The following is a 24,274-nucleotide window of genomic DNA, read 5'->3' as shown; positions in this document are numbered from 1 at the left end:
GATGGCAATGTGTGCCAGTAGATCTTCATTTTGGTTCTTTGAGATAAAAGCCAGACTCTTAGCACCACCTTGAATAGTTTGTGGTACTTTGGCTACCTTTATCAACTCCATCATACCCTCCTCCTCTATGTATTCCATATATCTCCTTTGGTGAGTTAAAACTTCCTTTTTCAACCATGTTGGAGTAGTCCCCATGGGGATATGTATTGAGATGATGATGTTAGTTCCAAAATTATCCTTTTCCCCTTATCACCTCATTTCAGAGTCTTCTCTTGTCATGGGAGCACTACTAATTGAGCCTTTACTTCTGCCTATGGAAATGATCTGTAGTATCTTCTCGAGGAGGAGTCTATTCTCCTTCCTTAACAATATGTCCTTCTAATACTTCATCTGCATGTAATTCTAGATATACTCATCTCCCTCCATGATCTATCCCTTCATCTTTGTTACTAGAGGAGGTATCATAACTATTTCATGTTGTTCCTAACGAGGAAGTACAAATGGAAGGTTCACTAATGGTGGAAGACGTATACTAAGTGACCCTTTAGGTAAGAGAGGTGACTAATCCCAATCCTTTCATAGTGATTCATTTTGAGCAGTATCCCTTATCATTTCCCCTACCATTTGTGTGCCTATTGACATGAATTCAAAGTCCAAAATATTGAAGACATTTGTCCTATCTCTTTAGTCCATCCTTCCTTTTCTTGATTAGAGGTTTTTATTTGAATTAGTTGTTCTGCGATGGAAGGTAGTGTTTGTGTTAAGCTCTTCCTTCTTTCCTCTTTCATGACTCTTCCCGACTGGGTTCTCTCTTTGAATGGGATATACTCATTTTCCTTCCCTTCTTCCTTATTTTGAGCCTCAGGTATCATATCTTCAACCTAAGGAGATAGAGTAATTTTATTTTTCAACTTTCTCCTTTTCTCTCCCACCATCATTGTCTTAGTTTGAGATCTCTTGGGTACTAATGAGGCAGTCTCTGTTTGGGCTACTAGGGCTTCCTCTACTTATTGGGGTTGAGCCTCTTCCTATTAGGCTAGTTTTGAATGAGCTTGTTCTTGTTGAGCCTCTTCCCATTGAGTTCTTTCTTGAGTAACCCTTTTCCTCTTCTTACCCTTCACCCTCTTAGTATGAAAATACTCCACCTCTCATTTGTGTTGATATACTATCTTAGGCCTTAATGGTGACTTTACTAGATATGTACAAACTATGAACTTCATTCCTTTACCCTTCTTTGGTCAAGCAGTTGCTTGTAGAGTTGGATCATGGGGAACTACATCCAAGTAGAAAGGTTTCTTAACACACTCCTTAGTGAACTGTATAGCATGTCAGGCACAATGATGGATATCATCATTCTTCCCTCGAAATTTTTTTGCATTCATAATGGGTTGCTCATAGGTTTGTCCTTGTTATATAATAGATCCATCACATAAAGAGTATCTTTGTTTGACACCTTTAGAGGTACATCCAAATCGAGTTCCCTTTCTTCCCACTATAGAATCATCCTATAATAGCCCCTAATCTAGACATCATAGTCATCTATAGAGTCCATCCAGTGATCTTCAATTGTCACATCTGGTATCAAAATTTTCCCTATAATATATTGTACCATCCCAATATTGTCAAAGTAGGGTCAAGGTGCCAAATAATACTCCAAGGGGTATGGATCTTATTCATAATCAAAAGTGAATATGTCCTTTTTTTGTTAACCTTGAAGGCTCCAATGGTGATTGGCCAGACCCATGTCTTCTCGTGTTGTTTCCATAATCTGTCATAAGCTAAGGCCAGTTGCCTTGCTATCTCCAATAGTATCAATCTATCTAAAGGATAGAAAGGGAGATTTTTTAGGCATAGGAGGGTACCAGGTAACCAGATATAGGTGAACATGTTGAACTATGTTAAATAAGCTCCTAGTTGTAATATTTGGGCTACTACTTCTACTGGCATTCTCTTAGCATAGTCTCCTTTGACAAACCAAATGATAGAAAAAATGAATCCATCAATAATCAATCTATATTCAGGGCTCTTAAAGGGAAGCTTATTTTTCATGATCTAAGGGTAGAGTATGTGTGGCCAAGACTTTGCATATTTCATACTCCCTCTCTTAACCAAACCAGGATAATCTATTGGCCTTGCAGCTAAGAGGTATACCACATAGGAGGTCATGTAGGATAACAAGTCATTCTTTACTAAGATGAGTTTATCATCTAAGTTGTCACTAAGAATCATAGCCCAATCAATTGATATCTTTCATGTTCTGATAGCTTCTATGAAATTCACCATCAAAGTCTCTAGGTGACTTTCTTCTAGGAGGCCCATGACTCTACTCAAAAGGAATATAGAGTAGCCAATATCCTCAATCATATATCCTTGGGTCATGTTGACCTTTCCACCTCTTTGGTTCAATGATGGTCTAATGATGAGGTACTTCCCTTGTACTAGCTCCCTTGCCTTTGACTCTTTCTCCCTATACCACCAATCTACCATGTCATAAGTGATATGAAAATATTAATCTACCCTTAGTACATGGAAGACCTTCTTAATGTTTCATGGTATTATATCCAACACAATTTCTCCTATCACACACTTAACCACCTTCTTTGCAAGTACGTAATCATGACCCAGAGTCATTATCAGCTCAAATGATTGGAAAAATACTAGATGGGAAGTTGCATTCACTAGCCCACTCCTGATCAATGCTAACACTAGTGTTGATCTTTCATTGGGTTTGTTGCATAGTAGTAGAAATGCATTCTAATCAATATGCCCTAATTCAGTGTCATAGATCTCTGAGTGGTTATCTCTGAAAGTGGACTTCTTTGGTGCTCATTGATGTTTGAAAGCCACCAGCTTGGGAGTGATCTTTGTAGTCATGGAAGATGAAGATGGTGCTTTTTTTTTCTATGCAAAAGAAAAACATCATTGTATCATTAGAAAAAACTAAAAGACATTCTAACAAACTTGACTAGACTGGAAAAAGTTGAGTGAACTAGTAAAGATTGATAAATTTGACCTATAGGGCCTAAAAGTGCACCTTGCGCACTAGGTGCATATCGCACTAGGCACATATGCACAAGGTGTGTATGGAATGCCTTTTTTTTTCATGCCTTGTTCTTGTTTGGGTTAAGAGCATAGAGCACATGTGGTGTATATAGAACACATGTGCAACATGTACATATGTGATGTTGAGGATAGGCGAGCCCTTTGTGCATAATGTGCACCTTTGTATGGTGCACATGTGTGCTCATGTATAGATATGCATGAATTGTACCTTGGGCACTGCTTTAAGGTGGCGACAAGCTCTAATGGATGTACAGATGTATGATAGTGTGCAGGTGAGTCTCCTAGAGGCTATCAAAATGCAAAGTGAATGGGGTCTTACTTTTATAGGTGTGGGGAGCCTATGGGTGTGTATAGTACACCTTCAAAGGTTTACACATGTGTATGTACACCCATTGCGTACACTTGATGGGTGAACATGTGTGCAAGGTGCACATATGTGCACTTTTGATAGAAATAGGAAAAATTTTGCTCCTAACTAGCTGTTCTTGCTCGAGATCGATCAACTGGACATCTTGGACTAACCTAGATGTAGAAGGAGACCTTATTGACTGGGGTACCTAACTAGGCTCCCTATAGTTGAGAATGAGATCTCTCTCCCTAAATGAAAAGTGGGGGTCCCATTTTTGGACTCAAAATGGGGCCTGTGTTGTGAAGCCACAACAAAAGGCCCCAACAAATGGAAGAAATGACCAAGGCATTTCTTTATTAACAAGAACTATTCAAACTTGTGTCAAGTTTGCAACTTGATTCGAGATGTCACAAGTGGCTTCTAGGTACTTTGAAACCATAAACCCAAAGACTTCAACTTTCACATTCAGTGTCTTAATTCTTTTGACCCTCTTGGGTGCCAACCATCACGAGTGTCCAACAACACAGAAATAATGTTTTTTTAACTGGAATAGGCATAAAATTTTTCCATAAATCTACTATCAATCACTATATGACTAGATGTGAGAATCCATTTAGAGGGATCTTAATGAGTCATCAATTTCTTGTCCTCGAGAACTTGGTAATCCATTAGCCTGCTTCATAGAGCTCACACATTTCCACTTGATTCATCCTTGAAGTCTTTTGTTTGTGTGAATTGGGATAGTGATTATGTTGTACTAGCTCCATTTGATTACCCTCTCATTTATACCAAGCTCTAGAATCCTTTTGTGCATTACCATTCTAATTTTATGTCTTCTTCTTTTCCTTTATCATGATTAGACTATGTGGCCAAGGCATTAGTGTTCCCTTTTTGGGATCTATTCTAGATTGATAACTCTTGTGTTCCTCTTTTTAATGAACTTTAAAAACTCACATGCCAAATAATAATCTTTACAGGTCTCTGGGGAAATGTTCCATCTGAACCGATAAGTTTTGAATTATCCTTTGCTACCATCTACTTGAATTGAAGGCAATATGGATGATCAATTCTTTAAATTTGTAAAGTTTTGAGAGTGATCAATCTAGAATATGATTTTAAGGTTGAAAGTCCTCTTTTGCTTGTGAATAACAAATGTATTTAGTCTGTATAAGAAATAAAGTTATCCCAATACTTTTAGGAAGAAATACCTCTTTCAGAAATTGAGACTAGTTTGGATAGTTGAGCTACCAAGAGTAATGTAAATTACACACTAACCCCTAACTCAAAATTAAAAAAACATAAAAATTAAAGAAAATGACCACTTTTTTTCATAATTATTTTAATTTTATTTTAGGATTTGAAATAATGTTTCAAAAATTGGCCATTGACTAGTAATAGAACTAAGTCTCCTTGTAAAGTACTTAGCCTAAATGTATTTCCCACCCCCAAATCTTTGCAATTTGATAAGGATGAATCCACAAGCATTGAAACTCGGTATGATTGGCTAGATTTTCATTTGCCTTGTCCCATATAAGAACATGGTTGATATTCCAAAAGATTTGATCGTGGCCCTCTTGTTGAACCAATGTTTGATTGCATATTAGAGTATTGAAATGTGTTCTAATGTTGTTGTCCTCTTCTTGTACAATTCCAAAAGATTCACTAATCTAATTTAGACCCTATCTCCATCTTCAACGTATCCCCTCATAGATTTTAGCACTGGAATCTTGAGGTTGAGGGGAAATGCGGGTTCTTGGATGTAGACTAGTAAATAAAGGGATGTCCCCAAAGTATTCTTCATTCAGATCCTATCCAGGGATAACTTTAAGGAGCACCCCCCCCCCCAAAATTTATAAAATTGTGTCGAATCACATGTCATTTGGGTGAAAAAAAAATGAATAGTGTTGGCGAATTATGCATCAATTGATGGATATTTGGTGGCAAAATTTTTAATAGTTTAGAAAATTTTCATAAAATAATGGTGATTATAATTTTTGTTTTTAATAAAATTATTAATATTGATGGCGAATTATGTTTTGAAATATGGATATTGGTTGGCAAATATTTTAATAACCGATACCTTTTTTTTTTAAATGGCAAAATTATTTTCCAAATAATTGAATTAATTTATTTGTTATGGCAAATGGTTTTCAGAAAGTTATAGTTGGTATGGCTATTTTCAAAAGATGGGAAATAAGTAGCCTAACCTAACATACCAACTTACATAAATTATTGGCAAGTGGCAAGTGGCAAGTGGCAAGTGATGGTTTAAAGATGTGGTTGTTTGACTATACATTATGGAAGCATAATCTTTGCCACTACCATTGTAATTATGTTAAATGTATTATTTGAGAACTTAGACCATTTGATGATCCAAGATCAATGGCTGAGGTTTAATTTCAGCCAACATTTCTTGAAGGAAGAAGAATTGTCGAGGTAGTCACCAGAATGTTGACACATATCAAGGTAAGTTGTATGTGAAGTACAGTGTACCTGGAAAGAATTAAATGCCATGTCAGTGATAGTGACATTCTCTTGCTAGTACGCTACCACTAACCACACACCACTTCCCAAATTGTACAATCGATTTCTAACCATTTTTTATCAACAGTTACCAATACCATTGCAGTTTAGTTTATCTATAACTATATATAATAAGCCAAAAGATATCTTATTATTATTACCAATACAAAATGAACAAAGTTCAGATGATTGAAATGATAAACATTAATTACATGTAGATTATAGAAAAAAATTTAAAATTTAAAATGAACAAAGCTTGGTTTATTTAAATGATAAACATTAATTACATATAGATTATTAATTACATGATTCAAACTACCATCCGATGATAATATATCAACGGTTGAAGGTTTATTTCGAGACGAAACATTTGGAATGAAGCCTCGACCTTGTTCAAGTGTCTGGAATGGTGACACGTTTCTGTCCAGCGTGTATCACTTAAGTTGCAGGAGATAGTATATTGATGTCTTGTCACTGTTAATTACAATATATAATTGGTCTTTTCCATTGGCTAAGTGGCTTCACACGTATTACATGACATGGCACAATCCACTAGTAGTAGTACTATTAGTCTTAATTACGATTGGCCTTTTCCATCGGTTAAGCGGCTTCACACGCATTACAGGACAATGGATGGTGTTAGTGTTTAATTATAATTGGCCTTTTCGTCATGTACTTGCAATTATGTTCAAGATTTGAGAATATTTGCTAGTTTAATGTAATTGAATTAACAGTCGGATAGACAAACATTTAAGAAATATTTCTCAATGGCTAAGCTTATTTAGGACAAAAATTAATAATCCCTGGCACGCTGCCCACCAAGCTTATTTATAGGTGATTGAGCTACTTCTTTCATCATTGCTCATCTCATTTTTGGTAGTCGAAACGTCTGGTTTGTTTGGTGTTAGTCTGTTAGAACTTAGAGTTTGAACTTTGCAATTTACAAAGTTACAGTGCAACAAAGTTACGAATTCTTAATTTCTAGGTTGAGGATTGTGGTCCGAGGAAAGCAACAAACTACAGTCTGTCAGCTCTCTACAAAAATTGAAACTAAGGGCATGTGAACGTGAACGAGTAAGTGTAACTACTAAAATCCTAAAAATTTACATCCTGCATTTAAAAATTTTCAAGCCTCTTGATTTACAACTTTACTATTTATATTATGTAAAAAAATTTAGTCTATAATGTTTTAATTTTGAATCACCCCTGTAGGCTTGTAGTTGTGTTTAAATATTTACCATGATGGGCAAAACAAATACCAAGAATAACAAGATGGGCAAAATAACAAAATTCCACAATATGCTTAAAACACCAGGTTTCAGTGATTTATTCCATGATATACATGATCCTATTATTCATGGAAATAAGGGTATAATGGAGATAAGATTTGCACTTGAAAACAAGTGGAACGATCCAAATAAGGCTTCAAAATTTTGTTCATTTAACCCTAGTGTAAATGCGACTACAAATAAAATTGCACCGTGGGTAGTTGGGTTGGCACACATGGCGTTACCTCAAGTATTCCCTTGCCCAAAAATTGTTATGCTCTACGCCAAAAATTATGATGAAAATAGAAAAGAAATTGTGAATAAAATTACTCAGGAGGAAATTTTGTCCATAACTAAGAGTGAATTTGCTAGTCTGTTGAACCTAGGGTTTCAACAACAACAGTCAAATGTACATATTGACCTAGGAAAGCTGGCAGATGATTATGAAAAATTAGATGCAAAATAGAGAGATTCTTATATCAGAGGAATAACAAGCGGTTGTAAGCTAAGTCCAAATCATATGCCTCCTTATGATTTTGAATTTTTTGTGCCATGGGCACATGACAATATTTCCTTGCTAGCATTTTGTTTGGGATTGGATAGTAACAAACAAGTGGATGCCAACATTCTTGAAATGCTTTATCATATTCATTTTAAAAAGAACCAGTAAGATATCATTTTATTGAGCACATTGTTTGTTGCATGCAAGATCAATTCCTAATGATTCAAAGAGGTTCAGAGAAGACATTTAGATTCACAACCTACTTGTGCTATCTTCTCCTAGCAAAGCATCGTGCATTATTTGAGGCAAACAAGCTTTGCAGTCAGACTCAAGGCCAAAATCCAATATATGAGTGGACACCTCAGATAAGGATGATTGATAACAGAAGGAACTACAACAATTTCGTAGACTTCTTTTTGGCACCAATGTACCATAAAATTATAGGCACTCCAATGCCTAGATTGCCTATTACTTGTAGAAATTGCATTCAACTCGGAAGTGAACTACAATTGGTTGACTGGTACTTAATGGAAGAGTACACCGTGTTAAGGTTTTACGGTTCATGGGTAGAACCCTACAAACTTCCAATGCATGTACCATAGAGGGTATTTGCATTAGAATATGTACGACAAATGGAGAGCACATATGTACCCTTTCATGGTCAGCAAAAGAAAATGATATTTCCCTCCTTGTCATTCTCCTTTGGAGGGTTGGCATTTGAGAGAACAGGATTCAAAGTGGCAAAAGCCTTTTTTTCAATTTTTCATTTTGATGTTGACAATCACTGGTAGTATGATCCACTGAACATAATTGGAGCAAGGCTTAAGGGCATTGGGACTTCTGCAAGCAAATATTAACATGAAAGTATTCCTTTGATTGAAAAATTTAAAAATATGGACTCTTGGGAGGAGGTCAAAAAATAGATGGAGAAATATGTTGCTGAAAATAATATGTCAATACAAGAATTGTCTAATGGCATTGCACAAATAGAAAGGAAAAGTGTAGGGCATGACATCGTCCAATTTCTACAAGAAAGCTGATAAACGATCTACAAAACCTATTCCAAAAGAGCTAATGAATGAATGTATAGATGCTAGATGGAGTCGAAGAAAAATTTCTCAATTTTGGGAAATGAGGAAGAATCTGAATGAGCCAAAGACCTCTGCAGATCTTGATGAGGTTGAAGAGGATACAATGTTTGATGAATTGTGGAATAAGGAGCATCTAGCTGAAGCACATCATAGTGATACTGATGATGATTATGATGACCAGGATTCTTTGAATCTCTCATCCAGTACACAAATTCAAAGAGGAGTTGACGGATCCACCAAACTTCTGTATAGCAAAGGGGTAGAAATTGTAGAAAAAATGGGCTACCAAGGTTCTAGTGGTCTGGGTCCTAATGGAGAAGGGGTTTGGTTACCACCTCAACCACCAGCTATAGCACCAAAACATGGTCAGAAACCAAGCCTTGGGCATGGAGATCAATCATCAACTCAGTCAATTCCATCCACATTGGATTCATCTCAGTTAATTAAATTTGTTCCTGCTTCATTTACAGTTCCACTTCCAAGCACTCAGATTAAATCTGAATCAACTGTCACTCCCACAACTGTAGATATCATGGGTACAACTACAACTAGTGGTCTAAAAAGGACATTGTATATAGATGCAAAAAAATTTGGTCCCGAAGATCAAGAAAGTGTAAAGAAGTAGAAGGTTATGACAAGTATTAGTAGTACTACTAGTACAACAATGCCAATGGTGACTGTGAGTCCAAAAATTGCCCATCCTTCAGGAAAAAACCCTCAGAATAGTCCACAAACCCTACTAATGGGTCTAGGTGTTGGTTATCCTCATGGTATTGGTGGAAGCTTGTACATCAGTGCAAGGGCTACTGCTATTTCACCATTCAAACATTCAATTGTCTCACAAAATCCTGATTTTTGTTACAATGAATTTGTAACTAAGTATGAAAAATCAAAAAACAAGAATAGACAAAATAGTAAGACAATGAAGATGGAAGCAATGGCTGCAGCTTGCGATGTAGAACCTGCAACCAATAGGTTATTTCCCACATCTGACCCAGATAAAGATATGATGGAATTCATGGTTGTTATGCGCCTAGCTAGAGATAACAATCCACCAGAGAGTCAGTTAGATCCATCTAAATTTCAAGTTAGCATCCTCCAAATGGATTTATCCAAAATTAAAAATGTGGACAAGATAAATGTGTCCAAAATGACCAACCAAGTGGTCTACAGTTTAGTGATGAAGTTGGAGAGAGAGAAAGGAAAGCTTCAGGGCACAATAGATAAGTTAAAGGCAGACCTAGAAAATGTAAAGGCAAGTGAGAAAGTTGTAATAAATAGGTGTAAAGAATTAGAGAAAAGGATAAAAAATTCATCCTCTGGCTCTAAAGAAGCAATTGAACAGCAAGAACAAATGGACGCAGAACTAAAAACTCTAAAGGAAAATTTGGAAAAAATGGAAAAAAAAACTTCAGGATGAAAAAGACTCTTCAACAAAGTTATACAGAAACTTGGAGAATGCTGCAAATGTAAAAAATAAGTTAAATAAAGAATTGGAAAATGAGAGGGTAAAAACAAAAGAGTGGGAAGAGAAAGCAAAAGGGTGGGAAAATAAAGCAAAGCAAATAAGAAAACATAGTGAACACCAATACCCAGAAATGAAAGAAGACCTAAAGAAGGAAAATGATACTATTAAAAAATATGAAAACGAATTGAATGACCATGTAAATAATATAGTAAAGCAAATAAAAAATTACTTGTAGGGGCAAATAAATACTTTTGCTGATAGGTTGTGTCATTTGTTCGAACTCTACGAAGCTCTTATAGATGTTTTTGGGAAGCTGAAAGAGCAACTTGAGGAGAACAAAATTTTTGGTCAAAGATAGAAAATTGCAAAGCAGATTATGGAAGAAATCAACAACACCACTGACAGGCATTTTGCAAGCAAGGGAATTCAAAACTGCATTGGTTCAATACTAAAGGCGACCTCTATATTTCATAAATGTCAAAAACTAACAGAAGCAGAAGAAGTTCTTGCTTTATTTGGGCCAAAGCTCACCAAGATGAACAATAAAATAGCCAAATTGATATCTCTTGGTTTACTGAGTCTTGGATCAGATTTCTCAACAATGGGTTTCGTTGGAAGAGAAGTTTACAAACAAAAGTTGGAGGACCAAATAACCTCTGATTTAGGCAACCTTCCTTAGGACAGAACTCATGAAGGCATTCCAAAGTGCATCAAAATATTCACAAATTTGCATGCACTAGTGGAAGGAACATTGCTTGAAACTTGCTCTTCCAAGTATGGAATGTTGACGAGAATGCAAGTCATTTACCATAACATAAAAAATTTTGCCCTTCCATTCGAAGAAGAATGGAGCATACTACAAAAACTTATAGTCTGTATGTGAGAGTACTTTCAATTTCAATCATCTCTATATCTTTACTATATATCTATATCTTTACTATATATGAATATCTTTCATATTATCCTACATACTACAGTCTAGACTCTAGAAATGAGTTTAAAGTAATAAGTTTGAACTTTTTTTTTTGAACAAGATCAATGTTGCAGTCTTGTAGATGTTATTGCCTATGCTAAATTGCTAATTTACTAAACCGGCCTATCAAATATAGAAATGTACAACTAAAGTTGTAGAGATGTTGTAGACTTGTAGATGTCTTACTGATTTAGATTTTGAGACTTCACATTAGGCAAATCAACCTGAAGTTGTTGTTGCTCCCTTGTTTCTATAAAAGAGAATTCAGGGTCATTGGTTTACAAGAATTGTACCATATTAGCTTAATATTGCAAATGAAAACTATTAATAATTATTAATTATAGAATTGAATCTATGATTCTATCTAATTTTCATGTTTTCCAATTCAATGTATGTTGAATAAATGAATAAAATAGAAAACAAAATTTCATTCAAGAATTTCAAATTCAAATATGAATGATCATTGATGACATGATATAAACTACACTCTATAGTAATAATACTCTTTATTCTCAAATTTTAATGATGAAACATAATATATTATAATTTCTTTCTTTTCTAAAATGAACATTGAATGATAGGATATCATATAGTAGTTAACACATTCAAAAAATACCTATTGGTTGCCACTACTAATTTAGCAGAAATTTCTTAAATTTTCCAATTCATCTCTATGTCGTCATCATCATCCAATTCTGGTAGTCTAGTTGCTTCATTGTTCTCTTCATTTTTGTTTGTGTTTTATTCAACTTCAAGTTCACTCTGACCTCCACTTCTATGACTACCAATCCCATGGCCAGTGCTACTGCTAACTGTACTTGTCCCACTTGGAGTTGCTGTAGGAGATTGGTTAATGGTGTTGCCCACCCCTCTTCTTTTGCATCTTTTCTTCCAGATTTCCATTGCTTTTTGATAAGGAAAAGTATTGACATCATACCTAGATGTGTATACCCTCAAGCATGATTCCAAATTATTGTCTAGTTTGTTTCTTAGCTTTGATTTTAGGAAGCCCAAAGCACTGAAAACTCTCTCATCCTCCACTGAACCCAATATCATGGTTTGACATAGATCAACAAGCTTGAAGTATTCTAAAATTTCTTCATGCAACAATGTGCTCTATTTTAGTTCTGTCCAAAGCTTTGAAGCTGAGCCCTCTTCATGTGGGTTATGAATTAATTGATATTGATGCTTCATGGTCCTTGCAAAGGTGTCTGATTGCTATCTAAGAAGACCCTCATCTAATATTCCATTGATAGTCACTCCATTGAATTCTATAGATTTGCAAAATTCCTTTATCAAAATCAACAGCCTTCTACGATAATCTTCCTTATTGTTGAAGGACCAATATTGAGGAAACACAATTGCCATAGCCTCAAGCAGTTGATCATATGGGAATCGTCATATTATTTTAGAGGAAACTCTATAGGCTATGTCCCTTGCAATAGATGCTATAGACTCGATGATCTTGGTAAACTCTTCCCTTGTAACTCTTGTAGCTCGCTTCTTTGGGGCACTGTAGTACATTGGTATCTGAAATCCCCTTACACAAACACATAAATCTCTATTTTCAATGATCTTTAAATAATTATCAGGATCATCCAAATCTATTAGTTTTTGCCAGTGATTAAATCTATCATCAGATAAATTTAGGTCAGTATGATAGAGACTATCGAGGGCTCGGCATGACATTTTATGCAATTGAGCATATTCTACAATATACATGGCTCTTTGCTGGGATTTTCTCATAATTAACGTCATATCTTCTAGCATGGGAAGAAGAGATGCCAAAGTCAAAAGTGTCTCTATATTGCTTAACCTCCAAAGCAAGTCGCCACATCTCTGATTTTCTGCATTGTCCCAATTTTAGTACATCAATCCACTCAAAGATTGGTATCCAAAAAATACTCAATGTGCTAGTCCATCCAAAGAGATCCATCTAGTATCAACATCTTTTAGAAGCTTGTTTCCATCGGTAATTCCATCAACAAAGTGCTAAAATTCCCTAAAACGCTTGGGACTTCAACAAAAATATGCATACAACTCTCTTACTAAATATTCAACCTTGTTTACTGAAGGAAATTTCTTCACAACTCTAAAAGCAAGATTCATCCTATGGGCCATATAGTGAATGCCAACAATATATGGTGAACAAGAAGCCTGCATCTTTGTGCAAAGACCATTCCTTTGACCTTGCATTACTAAAGCTCCATCCACTCCAACACAGACCAACTTCTTCGCTATTGTTAATTCATCCATAGCTCCATATTCAATTAAATTGCTCTTTACTAACTGAAATAAAGTTTCTGTTGTCACATTGTCTCTCAATTTAGCAATAGATAGTAGATGTGGTTGGTGGACATTATTCTGTACATTATAAACATGCATTCATACCCATGACATATTATCTATTGCCGTAACTTCATCTAAGGACAATGCAATAAAGGTTGACTCTTTTATTTTTCTTTGTACATCCTCTATTTCAACCTGCGCAATACAACTTGCCCATTCCCATCCACTATTTATCAACCAATGACTGATAGGATTATCAACCAATGACTGATAGGATAGTTAGGAACTTTCAGAAAGTGTAACAAACCACTCATTTCTGGATAGTTTGTCATTGGATGCCCTCTGCTCAAAATATGGAAAACATTACTTAATTGAACAACTTTTCCAAGTTCTTCTACTTCACTTGCTTTTGCAAAAATAGCATTAATAGAACCTTGAACTTCACTAGGCTTCGTCTGAAATTTCTAAAACATATAATATTCTTTAGCATTCCTTTTATGTTGATATTGCTCCTTTGTTTTATATCTTACCACTTTTATTTCCTTACCATCTACAGTTGAGGTTTCGTAAATCTTACCAACATGTTTCTCTATGGTGTCTAGTTTAAGCTGCAACCGTTTTTCCTTTTTCTACTTCCAACTAAAAATTGTACATTTGCATTCTATTGGTGGCTCAGCTACAATTGGATTGTCCATGGGCTCAATGAATGGATACTTTGCTGCCCAATCAAATTTAAATCTCCTGGCCATCTCCCATTGTTAGTCTCCTTTGGCTATGAGAGCTTTTACATTCTTTTCCAATGTGTAGAGGAGTCCATATATGAAGGCTTCATATTCTATGACATTGTTAGTACATATGAAATGTAAACAATATGCAACATAGAAAGACTTACCTTTGGGATTAACTAGCTCAATTCCATCCCTAGGTCTTAGTTTACATTTGGAACCATCAAACTTGAGGGTCCAAATTGGTTCTTCTATTGGTTCCCTTGACCTATGTTTATTTTTCTAAACCTTTTCTTTCATTTGGTATTTGAAAGATCTTTTCTTGGGGACCCATTGCATCCTCCCCTGCATTGGGCTTGATGAGCCACTAGTAGCTTCGTTTGACACATGGATTTCTTATTCCTTTTATTTATCCTTAATCTCTTCAATCAACTTCATGATTTTGGAAGTTTGAGGTTTAGGATGGATGACAGTCGAGGTCCAAACTTGATCTTTCACAAAGCATCTCCTTTTAAGAACGTTGATCATTCCTTTAGGAGGAGATGATAAAGCTCCCCATCTAAGGATGTGTCACTATACAAAGCATTTAGATCTTCTTAAATTTAATCCTAAAGACATCATTCATCACTTTGGACACACCTAGGTGAACTGAATTATCTTTGGGCATGTGACACATGGTTTTGTTGGTTATGGAGTGTGTTATCTCACTCAAAGCTTGGGCAATTGCATTAGGGAAATTCAAGAATTCAAATTCTAAGTGATTCACATGATGCAACCAACAAAATCCTTTAGGATATTTGGATCTATTTCTTCTCCTAAACACTATAATTTTGCAACCATAGTGTCCATTAATTGAGTAATGACATCTTCCTATGGGGAGGGCTCTTCTGACACACCAATAACCTTGTCATCAGATTCTTTGATCTAAGATATATTAAAATCCATCACTCTAAGTCTGGTTGAAGGAATGGCACTTCATTATTTGATTTGTATTATGTGATCATTGTTTTTAATTTTGCCTTATCATCTATTTTGATCTGGTTATTTGATCTCTTCCAATGAAGCCATAATTGAGTAAAATCTGTTGGGAACCATCCTCTCAAACACCTAGTCCATTCTCTACTTAGCGATAGGTCATACATTTTCTAGAATTTCTACTACATGTATGTCAATGATATCCTAGATCCTGGGATTTGTAGTTAGCAGTATGCAAACATCCTTCAATGCTCCTCTGAATTTTACTTCCCATTACAATTTGATTTGTAGGTTGTGGAGTGAGCCCTAATCTTTGAGATATCAAAAGTGGCAAGACATTACATGAAGCACCTGAATCAATGAGGCAATTGTGAAGATATATTCCAAAAAATCTCAAACTTAGCACAAATGGGGGTACCTCTGCTTTGTCTTTATATACGATGGGCATAGCCTCATTGATATTAATGTATGGTGAAACTATCTTCTAGGTGCTAGTGCAAGGTGTTTCTTTTGTGTGATCAGGGGTCTTCAACAATTCTTCTCTTTGGATAGGACAACTTTGTGGCATATCATACATCAAGATATTGGCCTTAGTTCTTTTCAATTCTTCACTTGTATTGTACTTCTCTATTGACCAAGCAAGATTCTTTAGTATAGTGGGTATGTTCCCTTGTATCTATGTTTGTTGTGCTAAGAAGGGTTCTCTTTCTAGTGTCATATTTTTATTCACCCTTGGATCAAGTAGTATTGGCTATAATCCTAGGGAATTCCACCAGTCATGGGTTCCCTTTGGTTTAGCAGGTTGTAAGTGTTATGATTATCATTTTAGAAAGTGAAGATCTCAACTAGTTTAGGATCTTATTCTTGATTGAATGGGAACACGAGTTCTTCATTGACTAGGTTTCCCATTTTAGTGTTAAGTAGAGAATCATAAGATTCTAACAACATGGTGTTGAACTAAATAAGGGACTCATTGTTAGCATTGTGTGAATTTTGATTCATCTCTTGATTTGTGCCAAAAAAATTGTCATTGTCATTTGGTACATTTTGGTTATCATTGAATTGATTGATATCGACAAATTGAGCATTATTATTAGTGTATGTAAGGATACTTCCATTGTTTAGACAAGTATTACATTGTCAATTCTACCTTTCAAAACCATTTCTTTGGTCTAGTGTGTTAAAATTGTTTCTCGTGACATTATTTCAACTGAAATTCTTGTTGTTAATTTGATCACAAAGATTGTTGTTTAGGACTACATTAGCTCTTTAGAAATTGTTACTCTTCCCTTGTGACAACCAAAGATAGGTTAGTTCATTGGTTATCTGAGACACAATCTTTTTCATTTGTTCAAGCTTGGTTGTAATGTTTTTCTTTGCCTAGGTAGATGGCTTAACCTTTTGCTTGAAGAAATAAGCTTTTGGAGGTTCATATTCTATATAGGTTATAGTTGGAGATGAGGTAGTTAGTTCCTATTGTATTGGGAAAAGAATGGAATTGATTAATTAGGCATGTCTTGTACTCCTACAGGGTATGGTGGTACTATCATACTGGCATTAGTTGGAATCATAATGCCTCCTCCATTGGGGTTATCTTGTTTGGTGAAAGTGATCACTTCCTCTAAAACCTTCACTAGAGTATCGATATCTGTGGTAGGTAATCTCCTTAGGAAGATAGCAGTGAGGTGATCCATAGAGTTCAAATATATTTGGATTGCACCCCCACTGGCATAGCATAAGGGTTCCAAACTTGTGGTATGCCATGTGGAAATGATTATTGAAGCATGAGATAATCTCTATTGGATCCCTCTTGATAGATATGAACTGGTTGTGTAGCATGACTAGATTAATGAATGTTTTGAATTGATCGAAGAACATTTTTTCAAAAGTTTCCTAGTTTGGAATAGATCTTGATGGAAATTTTATGTACCAATTAAATGCAACCTCTCCCAAGGTGTATGGGAACATAAGAAGGACCACAGTTTCTTCTTAAATTTATTTTTGATTGCATGTTTTTTTGAAAAGCTTGATGTGATCTTCTGCTATCTCTATCTCTTCATAGATGAACATTGGGAAAAATTTCTCAGGATTCTTGGGAAGGTCATTGAGTGGGCCTCATAGGTTGATTGGTGAATCTACTACATTTGCAATGAAAGGAATAGGTAGAGGATTCAATCATACAATAGGTGGGGGTTAAGTTGAATGCAAAATAGATGAAGATGATGGAATTTGTAATGTGAGTGGTTGGATTCTGGGTATCTCTTTGTCACTGTGAGGCTTATGAAAGTGATTGAGTTCTAAGAACTTGTGTCTACTGGGAAAAGACCTTAATGCTCACTAAAATAGAGATGGTGGGTCAAGATCTTCCACTTTGTGTGCCTTGATAAAATGTGCACCTTCCTGAAAAGTGCACCTCTGTGAAAAGTGCACCTTTGTGAAAAGTGCACCTTGTGGTTGCGAATAGACTTAGAAAAATTAGAACTAAAATTTTTTTAGAACTGTCAAACAACAACTTATTTTTTTGGGTAGAATATTTTTCAGCCCTCCTTCTAGTGTCACTTATGTTGAGTGGTCATTCAACATGATGCTAACGACATAAATTCTCATGATTCTCTGTCTTGAAAAGATGATCAATGACCAAATCTAAGGTCCTAGATGGCTATTTTGTAACCTAATGGGTAGCTCAATTGAAGATAAATGTGAGTGTTCACAAGGAAGCCTTTGCTACCATCTACCAATTTCGCACAACTTTGGTCAAACTTAACCACAAAATGATATATATTTTTGTATTTTCTATTTTATGATGAATGCAATGTCTAATCAATGCAACTATATGAGTTCCTATTTTAACCACACATTAGAAAATAAAATAACTAAGATAGAGTAATGAGAGATTAAAACAAATTATTGAAAGGGAACTTACTAACAAGCATAAGCCAAAGAAACATGTTTGTGAATTAAATTATCAAAAGAACCTAGTAGGAAACCAATGAAATTAGGAGCAGTGCTTTGTCAACTCCACTAATGAAATCGTCGATGGAAACTTTAATAAAAATTGAAAGATGTTTCATGATTCATCAAATTGCGTATCCCCAAAGAGTGCACACACATAAGATAAAATAATATGCAAGAACAATAGTGATCCTTTCTCTAATTCGTCACAATAATGAAATTCGTTAACATAAGACAAACACAATAATTAAAAAAGATCGCACAATTATAAAAACACAAAAAAACTATTGGATCCATTACTAGTCATGAATATGAATTCATAAAAAATAACACACTCTAACAAGATTTACTATACTTGGAATGAGAGCACCAATATTATTTAGTATTGCATCAAGATATTGTCCTGGAGTACATATTACATCCATCTATTTATAAGAAACACTCTCCTCATTTTGTGTTAGGAGTGAGAGCTCTTTTGAAAACACTATAATAAACTAATAAATTAAAGGTAATTATATAGAATTTGACTCTCTAAATGGTGATAAGTAGGTCTCCACCCTTGTTTATATCAATTAATGGGTGCATGAGCCTTTACATGACTTTTAAACAATAAAAGAATAAGAAGATAAGAAGATAGAAGACATGAGATCCTCTAGGAGTCAATGGGACTTCTAAAAATTCAAGCTAGGTCTTCTCTAGGTGTTTTTGGGAGTTGAATTTATGTCAAAACATGTTTTTGGTGCATGTAATGCCAAAAAATAGCAACTAGCAATTAACTGTCAGCACACAACTTCATCTTCAAAATTTTTGCTGTACCTCTTTATTTGGCACACCTTATGAAAAGTACACCTCTATGATTTGGTACCCCTTTTTAAAAGTGCACCTCTAAGAAAAGGGAACCTTTTTACAATGAACAAAATGACAAACAATTCCTAAGTGTCAAAATTTAGTTTCTAGTATTTGGGTTTTCTTCCCTTTGGACCAAAACGATGTTTGGATATGTTGTTCTAAAATTATGGATGATGGTAGTGATCTCTTGAGTTCTCAAAAAATCTAAGAACTCATATTTATTGCACATCATTGGTGGTAATTTCTGATCTCTAGCCTAGTATTTGCAAAATGCTCTAACCTAGAATCTAACTCTAGAATGCTTCTTTGGTTTTGAAGATCTATCAAATATCATTTTCAAAGGAGGCTACCTCAAACAATGCTTTGAACTATTTTACTACTATTTCTACTAAAGAAAACTATGTTCTTGATTCATCCCCAAAAATGTCTAGGCTGGTAGCACTATAGTACTTATTTGCTTCCAATAATTTCTTTTGAGCTTTATTCTTCATGTCTTAAATATCCTCATATAATCCTACCATGACTCTATTGTCGGTTGATACCTTCTCAATCAAATCATCTATTTTATCCAACTCTTTTATGGTATATACCTCCATCAACATCTGCCACCTTTGACCTTTGATAGTATTCAATGCCTCCAAATCATTGGTCTAGGTATGCACTTCATCCATCAGCCCAAAATATTGGTTTGTTATTATGACCAATTTGTTATCATTATTTAGGATGTTGTGTATAAGATTCAAATTACCTTCACTTATCTCTACTCCTCTAACTTCAAAATTGTGATGCCACCTTTTGCAAGCATCTAAAAAGGATTCACTCTCTTTTGCAAATTCCCATCACTCTTTCTTCTTCAAAGAAACCCTTAGAGAAACCAATATATGATCAAGGTTAATTAGGCCCACTATTTTATTAACATATCCCCTTAGCAACTCATTCTAATTTCTTAATACCAAAATCTCTTACTCACCCTAATCCAAGTGTGTAAACACTTGCTTGAGGCTTGTGGTGATTAGAACCTTTGCCACATCAACTACAGGCCTTCCCAAAACTATCACCTTCATTTGATAGTCTTTTGGAGAAATATATTTAGTATCTTTATGGGAGGTGGGATGACATTGTGTGCTAGTAGATATTCATTCTAGTTCTTCATGATAAAGGCCAATCTCTTAGCATCACCTTGAATAGGTTCTACTACTTTGATTGTCTTTATCAACTCTATCATACCCTCCTCCTCCCTATATTCCATATATATCCTTTGTTGAGTTAAAACTTCCCTTTTTAACCATGTTGGAGTTTTCCCATGGGGGACATGTACTGAACTAATGATGCTGGTTCCAAAACTAGCCCTTTCCCCTTATCACCTCATTTCAGAGTCTTCTCTTGTCATGGGAGTGCTACTGATTGACCTCTATTTCCACCTATGGAAATGATCTATAATGTCTTGTCTTGGAGAAATCTGTTCTCCTTTCTCATAAATCTTTCCTTCCTTTGATACTTCATCTGCATTCTCCCTCCATGATCTAGCACTTTGACTCTATTACTAGAGGAGGTATTTTAACTGCTTCATGTTGTTCTTGGGGAGGAGGCACATATTGAAGGTTTATTGATGGTAGAGGACGTATACTAGGTGGCCTTTTAGGTAAAGGAGGAAAGTAATCCCAATCATCTCCAAGTGATTCATTCTGAGGGGTATCCCTTATCATTTGCCCTACCATCTATGTGCCAACTAGCATGAAGTCAAATTACAAAATATCAAAGACATTTGTCCCATCTCCTCCCATCTCTTTAGTCTATCCTTCCTTTGCTTGATTAGAGGTTTCTATTTTAATTGAATGTTCTAGGATAGAAGGAGATGCTTGTGTTATGCTCTTCCTCCTTTCCTCATCTATGATTCTTCCCAACTTGGGTTTCTTATTGTGTGACATATATTCATTTTCCTTCCCTTCTTCATCATTTTGAGCCTCGAGTATGATATCTAGAACCTGAGGAGATAGAGTACATTATTTTTCAAATTTCTCCTTTTCTCTCTCACCACCATTGTCTCAGTTTGAACTCTCTTGGGCTATTGGGGCTTCCACTGCTAGAGCCTCTTCTTGCTTCAGTTGAGCCCTTTCCTATTGGGATGGTTCTAGTTGAACTAGTTCTTATTGAGCTTCTTCTTGTTGAGTTCTTTCTTGAGTAAATTGTTTCTTCTTCTTACCATTTACCCTCTTAGTCTTGAAGTACTCTAGTTCTTGTTTGTGTTGATGTTCTATCTTAGGCCTTATTGATGACTTTGTTGGATATGTATGAACTATGAATTTTGTTCCTTTACCCTTCTTTGGTTGGGAGGTGTCTTACAGAGATTGAGAGTGAGGAACTACATCCAAGTGAAAAGGTTTCTTGATCCACTCCTTGGTTAACTATATAACATATCAAGCCCTTGATGGATATCATCATTCTCCTCTTGACCAATCTCTCATCCATAATGGGTTGCTTATAGATTTATCCTTATTATATAATTGATCCATCACATTAGGAGTATGTTTGTTCCACTGTAGTGCCTACCCCTAGTTCACATTTTTGTTATCATTGCTGAACTCTTTTAGAGCTAGTTTTATGTTGTTGGTTAGCAACATTCTTTTGAGACTATTAGATATTGTGTTATGGATTCAGTTCATTATCTAATGAGATTACTTAGACTCTACATTTCATGTATGTATGATGATTATTTTTAGTGTTCGCAATTATTGATGATGATTATTACATTGCTTTCAGTTATTAATGATGATTAGTAAGATGATTTATTATCATATGTGTTTTCTTATGGATACTTACCCCATACTTGCATGTGTATGGTGTGTGTGTTTGCTTTGCGTGTTTGCTTTTGTATGGCATGTTTGATGTGGTTAAGGAAGGGAGTCGTAGTCACTTGCTCGTCGGGATCTACACAATGCACCACTTCCTGCCATTGCCTGTTTAGTTTGGTATATATTGTGCTTGTAAGTGCATGGTTTTTATGCAAGTTGTAGGTACCGGATATCGACTTCCCTAAATTGCCAGGATGAGCATACCCTATCACATTATCTCAATGATAAGAGAGGGGAGATAAATTCTCAAGTCCAAATCCCAACCCTTTAAGCCATTTGTCCTAATTGGAAAATTAGGACAAGTATCCGAGTTGAGTACCCTCTGAATGCGTCAGATGATGTAATTTGTGATATTAACCCTTGGTTTGATTTTGTATGTATTTTGGCTATGATGGATTTTCATATTTTTACCTTGTGAGTCTTTGATGTATTTTCTATTAATTAAGCCTAATTAAAAGATTCAATTAATGGTTTAATTAAATAGAAAATTATATGATATTTTAATATTTATTTTATTTAATTAATTGGAAAATTAATTAAATAAAATAATTAAATGTGAAAATAAAAGTTATAAGTTTAAATTTGGAATGTGACAATATTTATTTTAATAATAATATATTTGGAGTTCATTTTTAAATAAATGACTAAATAATAATATTATTAAAGCTAATAAATATTTTAGCAATTAAGTTTTGGAAAATAAAATTTAAAAGTGGAAAATATATTAAAATTATTAAAAGATTCTAAATCTCATGTGATTAAAATATAAATATATTAAGATTGAAAAGTGAAGATATCAAAGTTAGTGCATGAGATTTAATAAATAAATAAATTAAATTGGAAAGAGTAAAGTAAATATTATATTAATTATTGTGCATTATTTTAATATTTGCTCACATAGGAATTGGCAAATTCTCGAGAGTTGTCATGTAGACAAGACAAGAGTTTGCACTCTAAGAATGCACTAGTTGTCTACACTTAGGAGTTAGCATTTTATTTGAGCACATGGTGTCTACAACCTTATGACTCATCTAGAAGGTTGGAGAAGACCCATGCTTGGTTGTCATGCGTATCTTCTAGTTGTTTCTAGAGACACTCTAGATGCATCTTAGAGGCCTTTAAATTGAGACTCTCCTAGTGTGTTTGGACAAGCTACAAGCTTAATGGAAGCTACAAGCTTCAAGCTAAAATGGAAGCTTCAAAGCTTACATGCATTGGAGAAGTTCATATGCTCATATATTTTCTACATGCTCCTATGCTTCTTCTAGCACTTTTAGTCACTTGGAGGTTTTCAGTTGGCTTGGATCTTGGAGGAATTTGCGAATGATGGAGAAGGAAGGGATTTTCTATGGACTTCTGAAGCATGACAGATTAGCATCAGTGTCCAGGTGCACTCGTGATAATCGCATATTCTCTTTGCACTATTTCTCTTCTTGTCTTCATCATGTTTGTTATATGTGTCTGAATACTCTTGTGATTGAATCTATAATTAAATTGGAATCTAGATATGTTTTTGGTTGAGAAGAAAAAAATAGAAAACACTAGATCCAATTGAGGAGGAAATTAGATCTAAATCGAGTTGGGTTCGAATTAGAATCAAATTGAAATAGATTTGAAAATGGTTTCAAGATTTATAACCAAATCCATTAAAGGAATTATTGGATAAATTTAGAGAACAATTACCTTTTAGGAGAAATTCTTAATTCATCACAAACTGCCCTATCGCTGCCCCTTGGATAGACCTGAACTTAGTCATTCATAACTTTTTATCGTGATTGAATCTATTCGATCGCTCCGATCAGAATTTGCGCAACTTGGCCCTCTCCAACATATTTCAATTTCAACCCGATCCAACGGTTCATTAGGAAGATATGGCCGTCGTACTAGGACTGTTTTATTCAAGGACAGATATTTCTCCATTTCCCATAACCAAGAGTTCTTTATACTTAAACTTCACAAAAATAATATATATCAAAGCATGGAATGAATTAAGGATATTATTGCAATCTTTCCTTAATATAATCTTATTACTATGCATTAGTTTTATATGATCTAATTAAATTAAATTAAATTAAGATTAGTTAATAGTAGAAGAAGTGTAATTAATTATTAGTCAATTAAATTTCAAATAAGTGATATAGTTAGAATTTTATTAGAATGAGTTAAATATTTAAGTCATCAATTATTTTTGGGGCTTTTGAAATTATAAATCAAAGTTTTGAATTATGCAATCATTATTTGATAATATTGGGTTCATTAGAATTGCTAATTGATTATTGAAATTGATAGGGGTCTTTTTCAAACAACGTTTACACAAACAAAATATTATTAGAACAATTAGAAAATTGAGTCTAATGGTTGACTTTTAATATTAATGATTTAATGTATATTATTT

Source organism: Cupressus sempervirens, chromosome 8, assembly GCF_028749045.1.
Source record: "Cupressus sempervirens isolate cs-2001-9-10 chromosome 8, ASM2874904v1, whole genome shotgun sequence".
Taxonomy (NCBI): domain Eukaryota; kingdom Viridiplantae; phylum Streptophyta; class Pinopsida; order Cupressales; family Cupressaceae; genus Cupressus; species Cupressus sempervirens.
The sequence above is the reverse complement of the archived record's forward strand: the minus strand, read 5'-3'. Positions refer to the sequence as shown.